This window comes from Marmota monax, unplaced genomic scaffold (genome assembly GCF_021218885.2).
Source record: "Marmota monax isolate L192 unplaced genomic scaffold, Marmota_monax_Labrador192_F-V1.1 WCK01_AAM20220418_F8-fsc00017, whole genome shotgun sequence".
Taxonomy (NCBI): domain Eukaryota; kingdom Metazoa; phylum Chordata; class Mammalia; order Rodentia; family Sciuridae; genus Marmota; species Marmota monax.
This window is the reverse complement of record NW_026695241.1, coordinates 10557128-10581537: the sequence shown is the minus strand read 5'-3', so window position 1 is coordinate 10581537 and position 24410 is coordinate 10557128. Positions and strand designations below refer to the sequence as shown.

Genomic DNA, 24410 nt, shown 5'->3' with positions numbered 1-24410 from the left:
GAGATGAAGTTCAAGATTCCGGGGATGGGTACCTAGCGCTAGGATCTTATATGTGCCCGATGGGCAGCTGTGCCCGGCGCAAATGCCCCTGGGAGTGAATGATAACCCTCAGCCCCAGATGGTGCCTCATCTTGTATGGCTCTTTGGAAATCTGGAAAGTGAATCCAGGGGCTTTTAGTATTCCTCAATCCAGGGAAATGATTGATGGATTTCACTTACCCCCGCCCGCTCAAACCTCTCACCCCTATTTAGCATCTTTAAAAAAAAGAAAGAAAGAAAGAAATTCAAGCCCACTCAAATTTGCCTGCTTGGTTTTGCTTGCTCAGAACAACAAATATGGGGAGGTGTGTGCAAATTGACTGCAAAGAGGCAAAATTCTTTCCCTTTTGACATCCCTGGAGTCCTCCCCTCTTCCATTCACCTTCTGGCTTCATATAATAGGAACTTTAGAACTCACATTTTCATTGAGGGGGCTAAGATGAAACGGGTTAGCTTTTGGAAATGTGAATTTTCAGTAAGTGTGTGTGTGTGTGTGTGTGTGTGTGTCTGTCTGTCTCTCTGTCTTAGAGGGAGAGGGTTCCTGGTTGCAGAGGGGCCAGTTTCCCCCCCTCCCCTCTTAATGGCCTGATGCACGATGGTGCCAGGGAATTGAGTGGCCGAGTGGGTGCACTGAGGCTGTGGGCCCAAGAGAAGGTAGTCATGTCTCTGGAACAGTGGCTGGCCTTACTTAAAATGAGAAAATAGCTGCCATTCATTCTCAGAGCCAAAAGATTCCAGCTCCAACTTCTCAATGCCTACTTCAAACCCCCCATAGAGTTTTGAGTTGGAAAGCTCCTCAACGTTTGCTGCTGCTATCGTCTTTATTATTATGATCATTATTAATTCACCTGGAAACTCATCATGCTTTCTCCTTTGAATGGAAAACAGTCTCTAAGGGCTTTTGATTAATTTTAATGGAGGGAATCTCATGTAAAGCTTACTGTAAGCTAATCAAGTAAGTGCAAGGCACAAATCCGTGTAAATGCAGGAGTGCAAGGTGCTGATTAGATTTCTTTACTTGCTGCATTTGCTATGCAAAGCCTCTTCTAAATGGGAGCTATTGCTCCCCATTCAGCTGGGAGGCTCTTTAATCACACAGGGTTTCAGGGAGCTTTGGAGCATGTCCACTGCTTACAGGCTTATTGCTAAATTTATTATGTCTAACTTCCCCCAGCCAAAAGCTAATATGAAGGCTAGCTCCCATATAATGACTTAGATTGTCTATAGACTTAACTGGTATGACCTTATTAAATCTCTAGTGAAAGGATCCCCCAAACATTTGAGGTAAATAGAATGCAGGTTGGCATCTGTCCAGGGATATATTTAGTTGTTGTATGGATGTAAAAATTTAGGTCAGTGTCTGAAATGTTAGAACTGGATTATTATTATTATTTCAATCTCTAAGCAACATGTGCCAGATAGGGATAATCGGCAGGTTACCATATTGCAAGAGAATCAATGTTTGGATGATAAATATACATGCCAAGAAAAGTTGCTTTTTCCCACAAAATGTTATTACTCCAAAAAACACAATCTCTCTTCCAGCTCTCCTGGAAAATCTGTAACAAGATAGGGTTAAACTATCTAATTTTTTAATAATCACAGATGACAGTGCAGTGCCATACTATCTCATTGAGTTGCAAATATCTGTGACTGGAGGAGGTTGGAAGATGGGATTTTAAACATGATTCCATGTCTCTGCCAGTAGGTATATGAAATTGTAAAAAGAATTGGACTAGGTAGGTATACTGTAACAGAACCCATTACAAACCTAGCATGGAAAGAATGCTAGTTTAAAAAAAAAATTGCTGTGTCCTAACACTTTGATAGTTTCATTGCATTTTTAGAAATTCCAGGTGATGCTTTTAACAAAAGAAAGTAGATTCCCAAATTACAACATGCTGGGATAGATACCCTGGGGTCCCCAGGTTTTTCCTATATACCAGGCTTCTTGATGTGTTCTTATCCTAGTGAGACTTTAACCGGCTGGATCTAATTTGAACCCTCTCTGATGCCCTATTACATTTATATTCTGGCTTGCTGGAGAGTTTGATTTAGGATTTATACGTGTCTCCCTAAATCAACTTTATATTTTCCCAGTTTGAACCTGGGGTTTCAGGAAAGGCTCAAGTATGTCTGATTCTTGAAGCCTTATTCTGTAGAGACTCAGTGTGAGCATCTAATCTAGTTTGACTCTTCAGCTCCTTACTTTATCAGGAAGAATTGCTGCTTCTGCGATCAGCAGCTTCTGAAGTTAAAAAACTGCCAGGGTGCCAAGCGGCTTTAGGTTTTGCTCTCTGTTTAGAAGATTCAAGAAAGGTCAAGGTGATGAAATATTATTTGAATTCAGGTCACACCTTTCTGGATAATCGTCTTTTGGTATCTTTTCTTTATTTTTAATTTAAGTTCATTTTTCACTAGATTGCTTTAATAACTATGTGGTTTCTGCCACAGTGATTCAAATCCAGTCCATTAGTGACCTCTATCTGCGAGAAGTGAATACTCATTGTTTTTCTTCTCATCAGTCTGCAGATGTGGGGGGAAACCCACCCGTTTCCTAGTTCTTTCTGAATGTTTCAGTTTTTCTAATGTGATTTTTCTAATACGGAGTTCAGTATGGCTAATGATATTGAGTAGCAGCAATACAAATATGATGGACTAATACGGAGTCCACTAAATGGTTATTCCATAGAGCACTGACAATATGATCAACATAAATAAAACCCCAGTGCTATCCATTGCCAGTAAGAGGATTGCACGGCCGGGTAGACTGTTGTTTTGGGACTCACAGTGCTGCTGCATATAAGTGAAATTTTATTGTCCCTAAGTGCTTACATAACAAGGGAAACTTGAGACCAGCCCAGAACATATATGTGGTAACTAGATTTCATAGTAGCCGTATGTATGTCTTTAAATTCAGTCTGCTTCTGCTGTGAACTTGTGGTACAGATCAAGGACAAAGTAGAGTGTGAGAAGAGTATTTATAAACAGATGGTCCTTTTAAGGAGACTTTTAAAAATCGGATTCCAAATCCTGCTTTGTCTTTGGAGGGTTTTCCGATCGAATTTTCAATTCTAGTTGATTATTCTAAATGTTAACTGAAGACAAAGTTTACTGAATTTCTAGGGTGGGCGGATACCATTATCTGACATTTTCCAGATGGTTTTTGATGTAGTGGTATTTGGGGATATGGAATTTTTAGGAGGTTTTCTTTCTTTTCCCTTGGGCAGGTTTTTACGCAAAAGACATTTTTAAAGACCAATTATTGTTATTATTGAAGTTAAGCAACCCTTCTAGTACCTCCGCCAACTTTCTTGCCTTTCCTGCCTGCCACAGTTCTTTGCTTTTGTGAAATTATATTTTTCTTCCAAGACTATATTGTTGGAGAGAGGAGTAGGAGTGTCAGTGTGTTGTCACTCCTTTCAGTAATAAGCTACCTCTAATTAAGTGTCTGTTTATAGTAACGTGCGCACTCACATTGCACACTCACGCGCACATCGCACACTCACACACATGCATGCACTCACACACATATGCATGTGCGCGCACGCACGCGCACACACACACACACACACACCAAAAGCCATTATCAGACAAAAATTCTCTTCAAATTTTTAAGTATGTTCCTTTTTTAAGGGCTATGACACAAATATTGTAATAAAAATATCCTGTGTTCTGATGAATACAGAGACTTATTTCAGTCGGGTGAAACAGTAAAACACTGTATTAGCAAAATAATCAGTGGTATTTTGAGTACATGGTCAAAATCTGTTAGAAACTTTATTTCCCCCCTCCTCCCTTGGTGAATTTCTCATCCACTGGTCTTTTTGGTTTTCTTTGATTCCTTCTACTGTGGCTCTTTGAAGTGATTGAAAATTAAACAGTAGCTACTTTTTAGGGAAATTCATCATGCTATGTTCAGGATTCCAGAGGAGTTAATGATGCAGAAAAAGTCCTGTAAAGCATCTTTCTAAAAGAAGTCCTTCTCTTGCAGGCTTCCCACTTACTGGCCTCCCGTACCATTTGCAGTGAATTGGAACTTCATTATTTATTTATTTTTCAAATACCGCCTCTAACTTAATTTAATGTGGGATGTGTTTCTGCAAAAGTGTATAGTGCCATGTGTCCCGATTCACCTGAACAAAGCAGTGTCATTGTTACCGATCTGCAGTAAGGGAAGGTCAAAGAAAAAATCCTGATATAATTTGGGAAGTCAAAAGGCCACATTCATGATTCTCAAACACTGCTCACTTATTCTGCTAATGCCTAGGAAGGCCATACTTTTTCTGGCAGCTTAATGGTTAAAGATCTCAGCCCTCTTTTGAGGCATTCACAAAATAAATCTGTGGAGCTGCTAACTATTAGGTGTTCATTAGAACTGAATTTTTTTTTTAACATTTTTTATTTTTTCCCTTACTTTCTTCTCAGGTTGCTTTTAAGGGAATAGGCAAGAAACTTGGAAAAAGGTCTTCTGTTCTCCTCAGTCCACAGCTCATATTGTTGTATTTCGGTTCCCTTTATTAGAGCTTTCAAGATACAGATAAAAGAATCTTCCATATGAACCTTTTAAGAACCTGAGGGCTTTGGGATTTAAACCCACTGAAAAATATCAGGTCCCAAAGTTCATAGATGCTATTAGGCCTCAGAACACTGAAACTACCTTTAATGGGGAGTACAAGAGCAGCAGTTCCTAAAATCAGTTCACGAATAGACTGTCCATTGAAGTCACCAGAGGTCATGTGGCTGGATGGAAAACACTGAACACATATCAGTCCTGAAATAGGTTCACATGTTGGTGTCACTCTCAGCCCCAGCTGCCTAGGAGTGTCACTTTCATGAGACTCCAGTGTCAAAACAGTGTCTGTGCTAGTTTTCTCTCTTACTTTGCTCCCACAGTTGGACTCAAATAATTAGACAGAAATAATGCAGGGAATTGTGATTCTTAACCACAATATGGGATAAAGAGAAGATGAGTTGTGATTCCTATCATATATATTAGATAAAGGGGAGGTGAGAGATGAAGGCAAATAGTTTGGATAAGTATGGGCCACAGAGGTTCCAGGGAACTCTTTTTAAGACAAATTTAAAAATGCTTTCATATACTCTTTATAACCCAGTGCTTATGTTTTCCACTTCTCACACAAGCAGTTTCACTCATATCTTCCATCTGACTCTGTGAGTTGGTACAAGAAAGCCCTAACTGCCTGACTTCCAACTGGGTTGCTAGAGCCACAAAGAAGCTAAGGGCTAAATGACTGCACAGACTTTGATGACTAACACTTATTTTACTTTTTTATTACAAAGATATAGAGTTCTCAAGATACAGTTTTACAGTTTAGAAGTTTCATTCTTTTTTTTTTTTGGTACGGAAGATTGAACCCAGGAGTGATTAACCACTCACTGAGCCACATCCCCAGCCCTTTTTATTTTATTTTATTATTATTATTATTTTTTTTTTTGAGACAAGGTCTTGCTCAGTTGCTTAGGGCCTCATAAATTGCTGAGCCTGACTTTGAATTTGCGATCCTCCTGCCTCAGCCTTCCAAGCCTCTGGAAAGAAGCTTCATTCTTTATATACTTACCCCAAAGAATCAGAGTTGGGTACTTTTATTAAAATAGTAGAAAATATTGCAATCATAGAAATGTTTAGATTTAAAAATAGTAGCATTTAACTCTTTCTCAAACATTATATTTTGTATTAGAATACAGGTTTGCCTCTTCTGAATAATTTTATAATGCAGGTATTTGACCTTTTTTTTTAATTGGTTGTTCAAAACATTACAATGCTCTTGACATATCATATTTCTTACATTTGATTCAAGTGGGTTATGAACTACCATTTTTACCATGTATACAGATTGCAGATTCACATTGGTGAGGAGGGAAAAACAGGAAATTGTTTTAGAGGAAAGAAAAGAAAATCTGCATTTTCATGTCAGCACAGCCTTCCTTTATTTGCCTTCCTTTATTTGACCTTGTATGAATTGCTTAATCTCCAGGAGACTTAATTTCCCCTTTGCAGAGTTCAACAGAGTTGTTGAGGGTCAAATAAGATTAACGTGTGTGAAAATGCCTCAGTAACAATGCAAACTCTTATTCTCAAAAGCAGGCCTCATTCAGGTTGATGGTGTTTATCATTGCGTGATTGTCTTGTGCTGAAACAGGCTCAGCTTTATCTAATTAGGATTATAACCTCGACCCAGTACTTGCCCTTCAGGAGCTTTTGTTCTTGTGGGTGGGGGTTTCCCTCAATTTGTAACTTGTCTGGTGGCCCTTGGCATCATTTTTTTCCCCCTATTGATTTAATGCTGGGTACTCTCCTTCTGTGAGTTTGCTCTATTTTGTAGCAGGCATCCTTTCCAAGGATAAAGGGTAATTAGGGTGAGTTGAGTTCAAGGGCCAAACTTTCCTTCTTGAAGCTTTGGCTTGTTGATGGAAACCAAATTCATCAAGCATGGATTTCATGGAGGATCTTATTTTGGATCAAACCATTAACATTCCCTGACTGAAGCTTATTTTTCTTTTTGACCAAGTTTGAACCTTAGCCATTCAAGTTACCTTTTGTAAAAGCAATGTCATTAGTAGAAACTATGATGATTAAAAAAAAATTATCTTGCAAAATAAACCAGACTAGTACCAAAAGACCACCACTTTGGCAATTTCTTTCATTTCATTTAGCAGTAAATGGAAAGATAAGATTTATTATAATTCCAACATATATGCCAAAGCTAGGCCTTATTTTGATGTTGTTACTGTCACTAAATCCTGGTAGGCCAATTCTTTACAATTTATTTCGGTGTATTTTGTTCACTTGTATTTTTACAATTGTCAGATCTGAGACATTTTTAATTTTGAGTGTTCCAAATGTAGTCTTGCTTAATGTTGTTAATTTGCTTATATTGAAGTGTTTCTAAGTGTTAGTTTTTAATTATTTTATTGTTGTTTTGTTGAAGGCTTCAGAAACACATGCACTTATAAAATGTGAATTTATAAAATATATGTTCATGATTAGATCATGATTCTTGGTCAGAATGCATGTTTACTCAGTGATTTGAAATATAAATCTGTAATTAACAGTGTTCGTTACCATTTCTGATTTGCTATTTGCCAAAGTTCTGAAGCTTGCTTTTCTTTTTCAAGTTAACTAATTTTTTTTGTAATACGTTGTAAAGTACATGGCCATAGAAATACATTTTAACATGAAAAATTACAGAGTTTGGTCAAATTAATCTAAGTTCCTTTTGTTCCAGCAGTGTGGAATGCTATGATAATATTTTTTGAAAGACAGTGTTTTCTATTACTTTGAAGAGTTCTACCCAATGAAATGAGAAGAATCTGTAGGCAACTGTTTGGGGAATTAGTATGTGTATCTTTGAAATGCACAAATCCAAGAATTCAGTACTATGAGGAAGGACTGCTGTTTTACCCCAAACCTAGGTGCTGCTAATTTAGCCCATATCTCCTTGCTTGTCATAAAATAATGAAATAATCCAAATTTTAATTGAAGATTTTTCCTCCAAATAGGCTGTAGGCAATGTAAATGGAGAAAAACATGAAGTTATATCAGAAATGATACTTTTGTGTGAGGAGCCTGGTCCTCGTGTCAGAGATGTCCTTCTTGTAGAATCAGGAGCCATATACCACATGGTGAAGAGAGCTTCGGCTTTCATTCAAGAGACCATGTGTGGCACTTAGCATGCACCAGGCAGGGACTCCAGTCATGGATGACCTTGACTAGACAGGAGAGTCTGCACATAGTCAGCAGGAGGCTGCTGAGCAGTGACGGGGGAGACACAAAACCTAATTCCGTGGCAGTTTCATACATGATTGAAGACAGTGAAGTCAACCCTGATAGTGTGCCAGGATTTCATAGGATTAGTGCAAAGAACTCTGCCTTTGAAGAGGGATCCTCCAGGTTCCAGTGCTAGCTGGAAGTCTAGTTCATTTTATAAACAGGACCCCCAATTTAAATGTCTCTTAGTCTTTGCCATTTCAAATAGAAAGTGGGCAGGGCTGGGGCTGTAGCTCAGCAGTAGAGCGCAGGCTTGGCATGCATGAGGTAGGGGAGGATGGAAACGAGGCTCCTCTCAGGAGGGGATTCGGAAAGGGGGGTCAGCAAGGTTCTGCCTAACTTGGACTTTTTTGTTCCCTAAAAGCACAATTGTTGTTAATTAAGAGGTTTGTCCCCATGCACTATAACTCGAAGAAATGTACCTAATGCTGATGACCAGTGCCTGCAGCCTGCAAGGAGTCCTACCTCTAGACTGGGACTCAGAGCATAGTGAGCTGTGGTTATGACGTCTCTGCCAAAGTACAGAGATGTTTATCAAAGTGAATTTTAAACACCTTGCCTCACACAATTCACTTGGCAGAGTCATGAGGATATTTTATTGTAGATTAATGCATAAATTATTGTTACACTTACTTAACACTTATTCTGTCCTTACAGAATGATTGTACCTTGCTTGGGTAATGATAGACGATAGAGTTGGAATGATGCGATTGGGTATTCCATCAGCCCAGTGTGGAAGTATTTTCTTGCAGAAGGTAATTTTCAATTAATTTCAGTAAAGGAGCTTCTTACTATGTCTGCAGCAAACACTTCTGAACAAGTACAGTACTAGATGCACTGGTCAAATGCACAATTTTAATTTATCCTTATAATTTCATGTATGCATTAGTTTAATTTCTGCACTCTAATCAATAATTGAAATTAATTTATTTTTTATTTTTTTACATTGTGAATCTGTAAATTTTTTGATTTAGAAATGTTATTTATTACGAGGTTAGGCATGCCCCAGACCTCCAAGTTGGCAAATACAGTAGCTTTTCCTGTTAAGATCGCATGATATATAATGTAATATAAATACATATAATTAATCAAATTGGAACAGCAAGAAGCAGGCACTTGAGTATACTCTATAAGCTGTTAACATCTTAGTAAGTAGCTTCTGAACCAACATTCAACTCAACATAAAACAATAAGACCTTGTTTTGCTACTTTAGAAAATGTAAGAGAGATTAAAATTCCTTGGGAAATGTTTTTTTTTTTTTTAAAAAAAATATTTCTTTTACCCAAATAGGTAAGGAACAAGTCCAGTAGTGCTGACAGCAATGGAATTTAAAACTCCATTCTAATAACCTCAGTCTCCAAGGAATGCCAGGCAGACATCCGTTCAAGTCTTGAGTTGTAGCTGAGGATTTGACAAAGGTTGAGTCCTTACCAAGCTAAGCCTTGTGCTACGTATTTGGGATACTCTTGTAAAAACCCTTATCCCTGCTTATCAAGAATTCTGATGGGTCAGACTGCAATCCCCCTTCTACAGAGTTCATTCATTTATGTGAATTAACAGGAAGAGATGGTTAAAAATACAGGTTCCAGGTCCCTAACTGGAGATGTTGACTTACTAAGGCTTTAGTGGAGCCCAGGAATGTGGATTCTTGAAAGTTCTGAGATCGGGAATCACTGACCTGTATAATTTTTAGAATATTTCTCTGAACTAGAGATTCAGTGATTGAAAGTGACTTATGAATTTCTCAGAGTAAATTGTGGGTATATTTTGCCACTTAGGAAATATTGCTCAATTTAACTCTACTCTTCTAGAAAAGAACCTACAAAGGAGTCAGCTCTCAGGGCTGCTTCACTCTTGGCAACCACAGTCTCCAGTTTGGTCTCCCCACTATTGGGAACCCCCTTAACTATCATAATGTTTTTGCATTCCCAATTTCCTTAAAAGAACAAAAAAAATGCAAATTACATAATGTTCTTCAGTCACCTGCATCTTGGATGCCCTGTCCTTATGGATAAAGTTATCCAGATGTGTATCCTGTCATGTGAGACCTTTGACTGTCTCCATCTCAAACTAGCACTCAGACATTGTTTTCAAACTCCTGTTCCCTATAGTGTACCCACATCCCAAAGATGGTAAGGCATGACTCTCTTAATTCTTAGCCTTTCCTATGCCTTTTATTCTTTCCATAGAACATAAACTCCTTTTGGCAAAATCTTTTTCTTTTAAGTCCCACATGGATACCACCACCTTCCTTCCCAGTCAGAAGGAACCACTCCTCTTCTGGGCTTCTACAGCATTCTCTGTAAACCTTGGTTGGTTTCCTGTTCATGTTGTCCTCTAATGTATCTGTTTACATGTCTGTTTCTCCCACTAGACTCCATGAACTTTGACTTATTCATTCTGTCTCTCTGGTGCTAACAGATGTGCCCATTGCACCACGGTCTGCATAAATGTAATTGAATGAATAAATGTGTAATCGCACCAGCCCAGCTATGAAGACAAGATGTTCATAGTCTAGGGAGAGGGACTGCTTCCTCAGAAGTGCTTTTGCATCAATACAGATGGGTTGCCCAAGAGGAAGAAATGTAGTTACTACCTTTCTCCTTTACTCTATATATTTTAGTTCAGAAATGCTGCTGGTTAACCCAATCCAAACCATGCATGAGATAATTCACATGCCACACTGGATAGATTTGTGTAAAGAAGAGATAATTTTGCTTCATGTTCTATCTTTCTTGGCACCAAGTAAAACTGTCAGTTAAGTAGATGGTCACACAGATGTATTTTTCCCCCTTCTACAGACTTTAAAATTTAAATTTTAAATATTTAATCATAGCTTTAATTTTATGAATCTGCCGTGGCAAAATTGAAGAGAGCAAAGCAAAAACTTGTGAAAATTGGTGCATTTGCTTTTTCTGTTGTGCTCTTTGTTTTTATTTCATTTATTTTACTTAGGCATATTCTTTTCCTGATGGAGATCTCTGAGGAGCCAGGATCCTCCAAGGAAGAGAAAAGAAGACTAGAAATCCCAACTCCTTAATCGCTCTGTCTCCACAGGGAAGGATGCATTAGTCTTCATGAGGGCAAATTGAAGGGCATAAGAAGGTTATGGTACATTCTAAATTTATGTAGTTTAATATGATTTAACCATTAATCATGATGGTTACAGAAGTTGGGCTTTAGGTCCTTCATGAGGACCAAAAGTCAATTCTAACAACTTGGCTACTCTCATGGTGAATTATCAATTATTGGCCAGAGATGGCTCCTGTGTAGGTGATACATAGGTGGTGAGCACCACTTAAACACATCTCAGTCCCCCTCTTTTTTTTTTCAGCAAAAATTTCAGTGTGTAAATGTATAGAAGAAGGTAGAGTGTATTTTGATATGCCTTTCCTTGGCTATCCATACGTTGTCATCACTCTCTACTATAGCAGGAAAGACAGGGACTAACACCTGAGATGGTGTTTAAGAAACCACTTATCTTTCAACACTGGGGCTCACACCACCCCAGATTTTTAATGCTGATGTGTGACACTGCTTAGAAACAATGTGCTCTTCTATCTTGAATGACACCAAGTATTAGCAAAGCTACATTCTCATCCAGAGAATCAATAAGGATAATAACAAAGATAATGGTTAACAATAATGGTATTGATTGTATACAGGTTTTTTTTTAGAGTGCTGCTTATGCAGTTCATTTACATTATCACATTTAAATCTTCATAAAACCCCTGTGAGGTGGGTTCTGTTGTTAAATACCCGGAATAGTCCCATTCTACACACAGGGAAGCTGAACTAGATTGGCTGGGGTTGCTTATTTTATTTTGTAGTTCTTATTAATTATTTTTACTTGATGAATGAGCCCCACATAGTTTGTAACATCAACTGTCATTTGTCTTTGAGTTAAAAATGGAATCCAGAAGGGATGGCTCACTGTTCAGTTATTATGAGTGGAAAGCTACTCAATGGTATCCATCTTCCGTATTTGACTTTTCTAGTAGATAACTATCTAAGGTACCATCATGAAGCCTTTGCCATTTTGGAGTGAACGAATATTCTCGAGTCTCTTTAATGTCTTTCTGTAAAGTAGAAATAGTGAAAAGAACCCCTAAATTGAAAATAAAGCACATTTTCAACAAAAATGAGAGTCTGTGGGTAAAGCGTAGTGATCAAGGACTACATTTATAATAGAGGCAGTTCACCATTATTTTCCTTCACCCTTTTCCCAGCAACACTAATACATAGTTAAATGGATTGATTTGAGATTCGCCCCTTTTTCCCTGTGGAGGTGATAATGGACAGCGAAATGACCAGAGGGCAGATAATAGCAGAAAGCATGTAGCCTCTGAGGGAGTCTGGGAATAATGGAGAATTGGCAGTGTTATAAATAGCCTGATTCACTGCTTCAATATCTATGTAATTGCTTAGGCGGTAGACTTCTATTGGGTGAAAAAATGACCCAGGCATGGACTGGGAAAGGCTTGTTCCACATTGATGGTTTGAAAATAAGCATGGCATGAACCTTTTTGCCTTATTGAAGTAGATTTTTTGTTTTTGGTTGGGGGAGTACTAGAGATTGAACCCAGGGACATTCCACCACATCCAGCACTTTTTATTTTTCATTGTGAGACAGGGTCTCCCTAAGTTGCTTTGAACTTGTGATCCTCCAGCCTCAGACTGCTGAGTCTCTGGGATTAGAGACGTGTACCACCAAGCCCAACTTGAAGTGGGTTTTTGACCATCCCTTGGTTTTTGACTTTCTACCAACAAACTCATCTTTGCACCTACAAAAGTTGTTTTTCTTTTTAACTTCAGTATTGCAGTTAAAACCCTCCACTTATTTGCCCATGGTATTTATGTATAAAAATTAATAATACTGCCAAAATTAAATGATCCATTCCTTAACTTCTTCATTTCCCGAGGTGGCATGTAGTTTCTGTCACTTCTAGGTTCCTTTGTTACCACATCCCCATTATCTGTCATGAGGTGATTGTGGTCCATTTCTGACCTGGTTCAGTCTGGATTCATTTAAGGAGTCCATGGGTTTAGTGTAGGGTTGTTTGTGATGGCAGTGAGTTCCCAGGTGCAGGAGCAGTTTAGAGAGGGGGTCCATATCCAGCTCTACCACCCCATGGAAACACCAGCTCTGTTGGGATTGATGGGAAATTCTGTGATGTTTCTGTCTACTGGCATGTACTGCATAGAATCAAAACATTTGCTATACTTTGTAGCTGGAAAATGATCAGACAATATTAGAGAAACCTGACATGCCAGTGTTGCTCCTGCTTGAACTAACGGCTAGGTTTGTCTCGACCACATGCATCTGCAAAAGGTAAGTCTGGGCTGTGGTGTCTCTCTTCTCTCCCCAATTTCTAGTGCTGAACTCACTTGGATTTTCTGGACCTCAGTGTCAGAGTGTTTTAGATTGAACTATTCATTCTCGATGAAGTTGCCCTCAAGCTCAACTCACATTTCTTACAGAACAAGACAGGCTGCTCCAACCACCGCTTCAAGTTGTCTTTCTCACTCCCTCTCATTCTTCTTCATTTGTCCCATTCATGCATTTTGAAGAATTTCTGTCTTTCTTGCCTTTTCACATTTGTCCCACTGTGGCCATTGTATTGAAACCTAGTGGATCCCTTTCGTCTCTCCACCTCTGACCTGTACACTGGTTACCTGAGTCTTTCCTTTTCCTGTGTTAGCATCACTCTCCATTCCTCATGTGGTCAAGTCTAAACGTCTAAGCCTGACACGCAAGTTCTTTCTGAAGCTTTCTCTACTCTTTCCAAAGAAAGCTTTATCTACTCTTTTCTCTTCTGAACTAGATTTAGGGTGTGTGCTTACCTTTATGTTTACAGTAGGCTCAGTGTGGGTCTACATTTCCCCCAAATGCTTTGCTTTTGCTAGGTGGCTGAGCTCATTTAGAGCAAAGGCCTTGCTGAAATGAACTCACATGACTGAACCTAACCTGCCTCAGTGAAACCTCCAGTACAGTACAAGGCATGTCCTTCCTTGTGTAGACTTGTTCCTCTCAAGCTTTAAATGTTGAACAAATTAATATTCACAAAGTTTGCACAAATAACCCCCATGTATATGATTTTCCAGATGATCTAATAGAAGTTGTTTCCTTTGTTCTCTCCATGGAATACTCTCTGAAAGCAGCGCGGTCTCTTGCTTTGAAAACAGGAAGGTAGAACATTCCAACAGCATCATGAGCCCTCTGTTTATATTTGTAAGACCTGTACTCTTTCCAGGCCTCTAGGCAAAAGCAAATAGAAATAATCAGAGGCATTAGAACTTGATTATGTTGAATTGGATTCTTATAACCAAGCCATGATAGCCAAAATTAGTGGTGTGGTAGTTTATTCTGAAAGAGATATTTGTGATATTGCAAAACCATAGACTGCAGCTTGCTGGAATCTTTGAAGACATCTGGATGTTTGGACAAATGCAATAATCACATGCTTTTAATTATCTCCATAATAAAAAGGGAGCTCAGTATGAAGACATGGGGCTGGAGTGTAGGACAGGGAGTTTGGATTTAGACTGGATTTGAATCCTGGTTCTGCCTCAAGAGCTTAGCATGACTTTAGCATGTTGCTTCATTTTAGGGGTCTACTTCTTCCATTTTTGTGGAGAGAAAAAAATACACGATGATTATGACATGTAGGTTATGTGACATCTGGCACACATCTAGAGTACTGGTATGCATACCTGTGTACCATAGCCTTCGCCATTCAACTTGAAACAACATGAGGGCTGGGCCTTGTGAACAGCTCTTGATAAGGTGGTTTTGTAAGATTGTTAACATTTTCCCCAAAGGATGTGTCTCCAGGGCCACAGTATATCCTGCCTAATTAATCCATAACAATACTAATTTCTGGGTCTCAGAGGAAGCAGTCACCTTGGAAAGAGTCACCACTCTGTCTCACTGAAGACACTGTTGAAGAACTCTTAATATCACTTCTCTTTCTGGGAAAGAGGAATCTTGTCATGAGTCTCTTCACCTCAAATACTGTGGAGATCAGGGATTATTGGGAAGGAATTACCCAAACAAAGTGCTTTTCAGAACAACCACCTGTACAGGAAGCTGGTTTCTCAGCAGAAGAAAAGAGTGTTTTTTTCTACTAGGTTTCAGGTTGTCACTCTAAGTGAGAAAATAGCAACATTCATGATATATTCTGCGGGGACAATGCTGTGAGTGTTTTTCCACTGGGTGGAATTCTCAAGTAGGAGCTTCTAAGAATGAACATTTACTCTTAGAGAACTCTAGGGAACGTCTATTAGGAAACAGGTACGGGAACCAGTGCAAAAAGGGAAGCCAAGAAGGCAAGATGAGTAACTCGTTCTCTCCAGCTCCCAGTGGGGAAATGTGATGTGATGTGGGGCACATTTCTCCTCATTTAGCATGAAGGATCAATGTAATTATAATAAGCCAATGAATATGTTTTCCTTTTCTGCATAATATTAATGTCACTTAAAGTTCTATTTTTCCATGTTCAAGCTCTGTAGTCATTCAGAATTATATATTTTTAGACTTCTTTTCTGTTGCTTGGTGTTTTTAGACTTTACCTAGATTTCAGTTTAAAGGTTTATCCTCAATCTGGAAGTTAAATGTTAGAAGATAAAGAAGGATCTATAGAACATACTTTTTAAAAACAAAACAAAAAAAATCAAAAAAGGTATTAGAGCTAATACTTGATTGTGCATATATATGTGTGCATATATATATATGTGTATATATTAATTTTTTTTTGGAAGGATTGATCTAGTTTGATGTACTTTCGAAATCTGGAAGGGGTTTCCACGAAACCTTTCAGCATTTCTTACATCACCAATCTTTAAAATGACAAGAATGATTATCTGATGGTTTAGTTGTAATTTGGCCTTCTCATGACAAGTATTCAAAACAGGCTGGCTGCCTCTGCCCATCTTGTTCCTTGATTCAATACTGCTAAATCATTAATGGGATTTCTATGAAAATATATAGCCAATAGATTTCTGAAACAATCAGTATTCAGATAATTCTCCCTAAAGTAATTCTTCTCCTTAAGATAATTCTTAAGATAATTGCAGATAATGAAATCTAGGGATGAATTTCCAGTTTTGTTTAACTAGCAGTTTGGATTGGATTCTGATTCACCTTTTTATCAGAACTTCTAATACAAATATGATGGGATCTAATCTTCATATCCAATCTTCATATCCTGTTTACTTCTCTCTTTGAAATTAGGAGAACCTCGCTGGTGGCGGAGTGGCAGTTGGTATTGGTGAAAGGTGGTAAACGAGGCTGCTTTGCCGTTATTGAAGTAATAAAAGAAAAAAGATTGTCTGGAAAGATTAGGAAACTAGCTGGGGGCCTGGGGGGGGAACTTGGAAAAACCCAGCCATGGTAATGTTAGAAATAACCTTTTAGCTGGGCATGGTGGCATACATCTGTAATCCCAGTGGTTTGGGAGGTTGAGTCAGGAGAACCGAAAGTTCAAAGCCAACCTCAGCAATTTAGTGAGGCCCTAAGCAATTTAGCAAAACCCTGTCTCAAAACTCAAAATAAAAAAATAAACAGGGCTGGGGAAGGGGCTCAGTGGCTAAGCATTCCTGGGTTCATTCTGCAGTACCAAAAAAAAAAGAAAGAAAAAAATCTGTTAGCATTTTCTTTCTGTATACATAAGCTTGTATTTCTCAATAAAGGGTATTTATTGATAATTCATTTTTTAAAAAATGAACATTTTTTTCACATTACTCTATCATTTAACTCTTGAAAGCCCAAGTGATAACAACAGCTGCTCCAGTGTCACCTTCATTTCTCCTGTATAATAGGAGGGGCCAGGAGGAGTAAGACCTGTGGCCATGGCCCTTGGCAAATCTAAACACAACTCTTGGTAGATGGACTTTCTAGCACACACCCATGTTAGAATTTAGTGGGCCAGATGTGAATTCCAGCTCTACTCCTATCTGACTCTGAAAACTTGAGCAAATTATGTGTTTTATGTACTCTCCTGTAAAATGAAGATTTTTATACATTATAGAGACCCCATAAAGGTTAGATGAAATAAGATCTGCCAAGTATTCCGAACAGTAGGATCTTATATATAGTACCAACAACAATATATTATTTGGCTAATTAACACTGTATCCTAAGTTCTTTAATAAATGAATGGATGAATGAACACATGTGTGGATGGATGCATGGATTTAATCAATATGCATGGGGATTCTGCTCTGAAATACTGTGAAGATACATTTTATTTAAGGTTGTAATGGACACCGGTGAGATAACTAAAGACTTAATTCAACCATTACCAGTGAGAAAACCTAGCCACACAGTGAGAAACTTAGAGGTAGAAACTGGTTTTCATAACTCTTTGTTTTCATAACTCATATTTCTTTTATTTCTTAAATTTCATTTTGCTTATCTCATTTTACTTTCTTGTCTACTGCAGTAGGTAGGGCGTATGTCATTAACCTCTTTGCTGAAGGTAACCTATTTCCTTCCTGTGTTTTTTAGCTGTGTACCAAATAGGCATCGTATCAGCCTTGTGGCCAGGAATTGAATTGCTCAAACAATGTGATTCTGAGAAAGTCAACAATATGGTGGGCAGGAGTGCTGAATTATATTTTTTTTTTGTGCTGCCTCTAAGAAATCTTTGACACTGTTAAATTATTTAACTGTGGATCTCAGTTTCTTCAAGGCAGGCAGTTCCAGTATCTCCTTGAGTCTCAGAATCTAGGGAGCTGAAATTACTGTTGAGGGGCTTGACCCTGGATTTGGTCTGCTCAGGTCTGCAGCTGATTTTACTGATTCAGGGCTGTGTGGGTTTGACAAATAATTGACATAAGCCTCAATTTTCTCATCTGTACAGTGAGCATAGCTATGATAAACCACTTTAAAGACTTGCCCTGAGGATTAAATGATGTAAACCACAAGAAGCCTTAACGGAGTGCCGGGTACTGTTCACTGCTTGACAGACAGTGACAGTTTCTCCAACATGGCTTGTTCAGAAAAAAGTGAGAGTATCACTGATTTTCTCAGAAAGCTATTGACATTGACATGGTCCTATATTATTATCCAAGAGCCTAAATCATACTCATCAAGGCTCCCCAAAGTATAGGCCGTCATGGCTGATCTTGGATTGTCCCAAAGGCCTTCTCAAAGATAAAAATAGTCCCTTTAGGAACTCAGCAGTTTGAGGATGATAACATTGATGATTCTGTGTAGCATGGGGTTTTCAGGTGCATTCAGGTAAGTCACAAGAGGCCTTTGGGTTTATGGCAGGATTTGAAAGGCTGATTATGGCACCTTTTATGTGAGGGAGATATTCTTGAAATCCTCCTGAGACACCTAAGCTGCTGTAACTAATGAGTCTTGTTCCTCATCTATCTGAAGCTTCTGCCACTGTATTAAGGCTCTGAAAAATTTACCAGCCTGACATCCAGGGTCTAGTTTTAGAAGACTGCAGGAAGAATGGTATTGTTTAATGCAGTGTCCAACATAGGGCTCCTGCATTGAATTTTAACAATAGGAATTATGTGAATTAAAGATGTTCAGGCAAAACAGATACAGTGAATAAGGCTGGGAATAATAGTGGACAACTTTTAAATGCCTGGCCCCCCTTCCCTGATTATTCACATACCCTCCCTTTTTCAGGAGGGCTATACCACGAATATTATATAAGGTCATTTACTCTCGTTGAAACCCTTGAGGATGATGGATGTCACATTCTGACTTTTATTTGCAGATCCTATCAACAATGGGGACTATAGTCAGGATTCAACAAATATTTATGAAATGAAGGATTGGGGAATGAAAAAAGGGGAAAAATATTTCAGCTTACATCTAGTAGGTGATTATAAGTAGTATGTTGTTGTGTTTGGTGTTCATTGTCATTGTGATTTTGGAGAAGGATAATCTGTGTGCTATTGAAACAAATCATGTTACAGTTGGGTTTCATGGTGCATTAAAACTCAACTCAGACTATGTCCTCAGCACAGTTATTCAAACTACTATAGCAATGGAAGAGATTCTGTGTTCTTTAGCCTACAGGGTAGTGTAGATATTGTCAAATGTGATTTTGAGGGTTTGAATTGGAAATACAATCTTATTAGATATATAAAGCAAAGCCTCCCTTTTTTATCTTCAGGGAAAAGAAAGGAGAAGTATCTTATTTTGTTCTTTATTTTAAAGAGCTTAACACAGGAGAGAATAGAGCTTTTGATACTCTGTAGGACACCATATATATTTAAGTAAAATAGATTCGTGATGGAGACAGTCATCATCAAATATTTATTGATGTTCCAAATATCAGAAAGTTTTAGTGTTAGTTTAGTGGTACTCCTGATGGATCTAGAAAACTGTCATCTTGCAAAATATATTGTAGAAGACAAATTTTTAACAGCAAATTGTTGTAGGCTGAAGATACCTTAATCCAGATTGGAAGTATATTTCATTCTCTAACATTTCAATACACCTAAGAAATTTTGATCTAGAATGTTCAAGATTTTCTTTCCTTTTTTTTTAAGTGTGCCAGTGGCCTGTAGATGACTCTGGGTCCTACCAGATCTTTTCTGTGTGGTTTTTATACCTGTTTTGAATCCTCTGTTCCTTTCCTAAAGCAAACTCTGTTGTTCCAGCTGACTGCTAATTCAATTCACTTGCAGGGGTTGTGGCTGGCTCCTCTTTAGTTGTGTTAGGTTTACTTGATCCATTATCTATAAATTTTAATTCATTGACCAAAATGATTAATGTTGTTGATTTTTATTTTAATATTCTTTTAGTTGTAGATGGACACAAATAATTAATTAATTGATTAATTTTTATGTGCTGCTGAGGATTGAAACCAGTGCCTTACATGTACTAGGCAAGTGCTCTATCCCTGAGCCACAATGCCTGTCCTAATGCTGCGAATTTGAGATATGATTTTTAATCTAATCAAAGCAGTGGCTACCTGTCTTTGGTTATTCCTTTCTGAAGATGAAAATAGAGAATTGCTACTTTGAATTTCAATATACTTGACCTTGTTAAGAGAGCAGTTCCATATCTCTACCAGATGCCAAATTACAGTCTGACTCTAAGGTCCTCTTTTCCTGTGGCTAAGGTGTTGGTTTGCTGTCCTGCAGGGCCACGGGAGGCATTTTTTACATGCCAGAGTTACATACTCTCACCCCTTGAGTATGTGTCACACCCACAGAATAAACTTATGAATTAAAGACCTTTAACATCATCTAGTAATGCTTGTCTGATGGAAAATAGTTACCATTCTGATAGTATTATTTTGGTCTTTAAGGACTTGGTATGCAGGTTAGAAATTTGATTTTACTCTTGGTGGAAAAGAGTATTTATTGGAAGGCAAAAAGGGAATATTTAAGGTGATAACTTAGTGAAAGTTAGTTTTCCACCTCAAATTTTACTAGAGATCTAGAATTTGAGTGAAGGGGCCACCAGAAGTTATCAAGCCTGATAGTCTTGCTGGGCATTCAGAAATAAACTAGTCCGTGTGTCAGAATATACCTGGATTCCTAGATGATGTGACACATCTGCAATAAAACTGTTCCCCCCATCTGAAATCTTAAAATGAATATAATTAAGGAGAGAATAAAACTGAAAGAAAGCCAACTAGAAAATACTTGCAAGAATAAGAGGAAGAAATAAACATTAAGAGGCATACATGTTTATATTTTCTAGCGATGTCAGTACAATATAAGTAGAAATAAGAAATTTGCTATTTATTTAGTAAATCCTATCTTGTGAATATAGATTTTTATACTTACATAAAACTGTAGAATATACAGATGATTCTGTTAAAATAACATCAAAGCCATGATAATAAGCCATGCTGTCTAGACATTTAAAAAGTTTTCCATGTTTCACGTCCTGGAGACAGCTGTATGGATTTCATGTGCAGTATTCACCCACTGGGTGGTTGGGAAATGAGCTTAGCAGAGTGTGTGCCTATACCACAGCGATTTTCCTGAAAGGAGCTTTCCCTTAGATTGTTGGCTTCCCTTTTGAGAGGCTCTAGCCTACATCCTGAATGCCCTCTTTTCTTTTCCTGAACTTCATATACAAGCAGTGCTCTGTTAATTTCAAAAAAAAGTTAGTGTAAAGTTCTTTTGCTAAAAATGTTTCAGCTTTAAAAATAGAATCATATCCTGGAGATGATGTGTGTCCCTGCAGGCGAAGTCACTTCCAACCCAGACTACTGTGTGTGCTGTGCTGTGCCTGGATGCACCCCTGCCTAATGGCAGTTGTAGAATATGACTACAGTGTTCCAGGAGCCAGACTCCCTGGGTTCAAATCTCATCTCTTCCACACACTGGATTACATTAGACACGCTTTCTCAGTTAGAGCATGGAGATGGGAATGATGCCTACGTCATAGAGCTGTCGATGGTATGAAATTGAGTTAGCACATAGAATGTGCCTGGAACATGGTACATGCACAATTAGTAATAGCCATTATAATTAGCTAAAAATACTGTTTTCCTAGCAAAATTTCTGTGCTGTTTGTGATTGATCTGGTAAATAAAGTTATGAATAAAACAAACAAACAAACAAACACAGATTCTCTTACTGGAGTGGAAGCTTAATACTGTGACTAATTTTCAGTGTTCTTTCTTTAAAGCATTTTTTAATGAGGTATCTGTGTTACTAGTTTGCAAATGCCTTGAGAGCAAGGTTCATATCATATTCATCTTGTAGTACCTCTGTAGCACCTAACTGAGTATTGAAGTGATGAATAAATCTTCTTGAATTATTCCTTCCCTAAGTGTACATTATGAATGTGAGATATTTCATGCTGGGCACCTAGATTTCCAGAAGTAGAAAGATAGACTGACTGGGTGATATTCCTACATGGACTAGTATAAAGTATAAAAACAAAAACAAAAGAAGCACACTTTGTTTATACCACTTGTTCATATTACAATGAAAACCCATTGTAGAGATAGCTTGGATCCTTTCTAGGAAATAAAGCATGTAATGGGACTTCCATAGAAAGCATCTCTGAGCTTGCCTTAGGAACAGATTGTAGGTTCATGAAGCCTTAATATGTTCTGGGTTGCCCTTGGAATATATGTGCCTCTGCGTGTGTGTCTACACATATGTGTGTTGTGTGTACTTTCCGTTGAGTTCTGTGGACATTTTTTATTTTGTAATCAGAACAAGAGGCAAAGAGGGCTCTCTTTTTGACCCCAGAGTTATATTTCAGTATTTTAGGGGAATTTGTGTTTTCACCCTGCAAGCTTTATCTTTTCTTCAAAAGTAAATTTTAAACTACATAAATAAAAATACATAGAGAAAACAAACTGGGTAGGTGGGGGGAGGGAAGACTCAATCATGGGAATGAGCAGGTGCTTAGCTGATTTAGAATGAGAAGTAAAAGCAAGGGCTGATGTTCCTGGATAAATGTCAATATGCATTATTAAATGAAACAGCAGTAAAATATAGACTGTCAGAAGCATTTTTCTTCTAGAGACACGGGGAGAATTGAAATGCAGTTTCAAAGAAGAAGCCTCTTTCAGGGTTTCTTCAATCATTTTCTGTTTGAAGCTTTAATTACAGTGCTCTGTGCTACCTAATGCTTTCAGTTTAAAATCACATCACAAAAGAGAAGGGAAGGTGAAATTGCTGGGATGAAGAACAGCCATTCCTGGGGCTGGAGGTGTTTATTCACCCGGGAGTTCCTGCTGCATGATTCCTTTCTAGATCAACATTTTGTTTTTAGAATGCTTTTGTATCATGCATATCTGACACAGTGTTGCTTTAGAGTGATTGTTGCGATACTGCTATTGCTGGAGCAGATAATAACCTTTGGGAAATAATATATTCTAAAATAAAGGAACTAGTTATTTGCATAGCTTTCCCTGAATCGGATAACTCCAAGGTGTCTAGTGGCTTAGCATCCTAGAATTTAGCATCCTAATGCTTAGAATTTAGCATCCTAATCATAAAAAAACATGTATTTACAATAAATTTACATGGGCAAATACACATAGAGGCACAGGTGTACACATGAATGTGTGCACATGCATATAAAAACAGATGCACACACTTATATGACTGTTGCAGTTATTCATGCAGAATAATTCATTATTTGGCCCTATTCACACGTGTTCACTGAATACACATAGGTGCTCTTTGTAGGGATGCAGTGGTGCAGGAGAATTAGCCTCCTGTTCTTAGGCTGGTCTTTGTGGTGGATCGAGATGGGAGTAGAGATCATAAGTTGTGATGGTGGAGATGTGTTCATAGCCACCTAGTAGCAGAGCAGAAGTGAGGCTTTTTTTTCTCGGGAACTATGGACAGACTTCAGGAGGTGGCAACCTTTGAGTTGATCCTTCCTTGTTACAGGAACACGGATGAGCAAAGCAGATAAGCAGTAGAAAAGTACATCAGGTGAGCTAAGTAATCATTTTGGAGTTCAATTTACACTAAAATGAATAATAATTCTTCTTGTTTCCATGGAGTTCAGCTGTTGTTAAAATGAACTGTTCTCATGCCCAGAGTCAATGGAGTCAGGGACTTTAACTGTAGTGGTTTGTAGTCAAGATTACATTTAGTATGTTTTATGTGGTACATTTGCATATGTATATATGCCCATATGAATGTATATAATACTGCATATATATATATATATATATGTATATACATATATATATATATATATATATATATATATATATATATATATATACACACACACCCACACACACACACACACACATTCATATAGCTTTGTGTGTGTTGCTGTTTATAAAGTCCATTCATCTCCTTTCCCCATTTAACCTCAGTTCAGCAATCATTGTTATCATCATTTTTCAGGAAAGACAGGGAGTCTCATGGAGATAGTGTCACTTTCACAGGACCATGTGACTCATTTTCCCTGACTGCCTGAGGTGAGACTTGGGTTGCACGTGAGATCTCAGACTCCAAGACCCTGGTGGCAGTAGCAGCATCTGGTCAGTGGTTCTCCTGGTCCTGCCTGGATCACTTTCACTTCTGATGATCTGTCTCAGGAAGCTCATAGACTTGAAGCAAAATGTTGACTTCCTCTCATCTCTGCAAGGCCTCCTAGGAATTTCCCCCACCTAAGAATTTCAACAAATCTCTTAATGCTGCTTCCTCATTTCCATTCTTCAAAGTATTTCTGCTGAATTCTGGATGTAACTTGTCTGTCTGCCTCTGAAAAAAAAATATATTTTTTTATTTTAAAATTCTTGCTTGTTTGCTCCTACAAACCAGGTGTTTTGTCCTCATTTCTGTAGGTGAGAAGGGGTGAGCACACAATTAACTGAAACTAAGCCCAGAACAGGAAGAAGAAACACATCTGAAGGTACCAGGATTAGAAATGATACCATGCCACCAAGGACAAGAGTCCTCACACAGTCACATGAAGAACCTATAGATGCAGGGACTGTCACATGTAGAACCTATAGATGCAGGGACTGGTAGCTGCTTAAAAAAAAAAGCAGGAGCTATGTGCCAATGTAGCTGGTCTTCCTGCTTTGGGGTTCTGTGATACTTGGGAGAAATTTTAAATTTATATATGAAGAATGTTCCTTTCTCTCCTTTTTTCCTACA

At 38.1% G+C, this 24410-nt stretch overlaps 1 protein-coding gene across 3 annotated transcripts in view; it reads left to right on the top strand.

The window, feature by feature from the left end:
• Flrt2 (fibronectin leucine rich transmembrane protein 2) overlaps positions 1-24410 on the top strand; it is an 89369-nt gene that overhangs the window by 3964 nt on the left and 60995 nt on the right. The window lies entirely within an intron of this gene.